Below are 2,253 nucleotides of genomic sequence, written 5' to 3' on the forward strand. Positions count from 1 at the left end.
TTGTTAGTTTCTTATGCAGTTTCTATGTATAGTACATCAATATATATTTTTAAAACAGTCTTCATTCAATACGATTTTTTCTTAAATTTCATTCGTATTTGTTTATCATATCTAAATTATCTCGGGATATCCGATTGGTTTTGTCGTGATTGATCTTTATATATTAAATTTTTTATTTACAGTGAGTAATACACCTTTTTCTTCTTCTTCTACAAAATCAATACTATATAAATAAAAAATTCCTTGTTTTTTTCTGGCAGTGAAAATTGTTAAACATTATCACAATTACTTGTTATAATAAAATAACAGTAATTAAGTGTTTTATATAACAAAATATCAGATTTTTATCAAACTATCTTATGATCTTTCCAAACTATCTTTCAAGATTTCTATCTTCTTTCGATACTAATATCATAATCTATACAAGTGATAATATCTTTTTTATCAAGTTCTTTTAATGTTCGTTATATATTTTAGTATTGTGCTTAGAATTATTAAAAAAATGTCTAAGAAGTATTTTATAATGTCGATTTCTATCTTCGATATTATTATGAAACATCATTCAAGGTTAATTAAATGNATTATCAAGTTTTTCAATTCTTTAGAATACATGGAAAACAGGATAAAATGAAGGAAAAAGTATAATTATAATTTTAATATCGTTATAATATCTGAAGACGAATTAAGGTGATTAATAAATACTTACAAGAATGTATTGATACAGAAAATAATGGAAAGATATATAATATGATAAAACTAGCATTTATGTTAAATATAAATAATTTAAATTCTTACCATATACATAATAGGATTAGATGGTGAATAAAAGTTCTAGAAACTGTGAGTGTGAAAACAAATTTTATTTGAAAAACTAGTTGTTACTGACTGAACCGGTGTTTTCTTATCATAGTAAACAACACAATAACGAGCAACACAATAGTGTTTTTCGGAAAACAGATTTGAAAAAACAAAATATCATTTTCTGTTAAATCACCATCTCATCCTTAGAGGTGTGAGTTAGTTGGTGAACAGTAGGCTATTCTATACGGATGAACCCTCTAACAGATCCTACTCTGTTATTTTTGACTGATTACAAGTTAGACGCATTACCAAAACTTCTGAAGTATCATATATCAGAAACAAAAATCTTCATTAATCTGGAGATTTTCGAGACCATGGTAAACATGAACATGTATAAAACACTCAATATTTTCATTTATTTTTACAAAATTTTGCGTAAAAAGCATGACTTTCAACTAACACAATATATCCCAGTTTAAACAGCAATTACACGTGTTTACCATCTAACTCTCATTTACCCTATCAGTTAAAATTCTTCTTTAATCTCTACAAGTTTACAGTAGACATTGAATAAAAAGTAATAAATTTTACTAATTAAACTATTAATTAATATTAATGTTTTCTTTTCCTTTTTGGATAAAGTTAACGAAAAGTCGATAGATTACAGAAAAAGGATATAGGCCTACACCAGACAACATAAGTACAATCTTGAAACAGAGAAGAAACATTAACAGTGATGAACGTAAAGGTTTTCCTGCAGTCTAAACAAGATATTAATAGAAATGCATTTTAAATGACGATTGATGGTTAAGGTTTTTATTAATGATGATTGATTGCATAATTAACAATCTCGGAAGTGGATTTATCTTTGTCAATATTTTTATCTTCAATCAATCGTCATTAAATGTATTTCTACTAGTATTCTGTGCATCAGACTACAGAAATCTCTCAAAATTCACAGAGATGTAATTATTTAATTTTGTATATTTTGTAATTATTTATTTATTAAACATTTGTCTTTTATATATTGTATATAACTTCGTGTAGATCAAGTCATCATGCAGCTAAAAATTATGAATTAGCTTATGAAATTATTGACCCATATCATTTTAGTTCAAGTTCATTTTGGTTGTCTTCGTTGCCATTTTCTTTGCTCCTCGTAAAGTAAATCATAAAATTATACTTATTTAGTGATAAATAGCAAAGTTGAGTTAACAGCGCGGACATAATAAACTAATTTGTCAGTAAATAAAAAAAGCTGAATAATTATTTACGAGTTAAAATTAGGGGAGATCGGGGCAAGATCGGCATGTTAAGCTTTACTTAAATTTTGTGTAATAAATACTGCTGTAAACTGAAAAAAAAGCTTTGCATATTGTCTATTGGAATGTTACCTTACTATAGAACTGGTTAAAATCAGTTTGGAAATAAAAATAATTAAAATAATTACAA

Source organism: Centruroides sculpturatus, unplaced genomic scaffold (genome assembly GCF_000671375.1).
Source record: "Centruroides sculpturatus isolate CEXI.00-Female unplaced genomic scaffold, Cexi_2.0 scaffold237, whole genome shotgun sequence".
In the NCBI taxonomy this organism is placed as follows: domain Eukaryota; kingdom Metazoa; phylum Arthropoda; class Arachnida; order Scorpiones; family Buthidae; genus Centruroides; species Centruroides sculpturatus.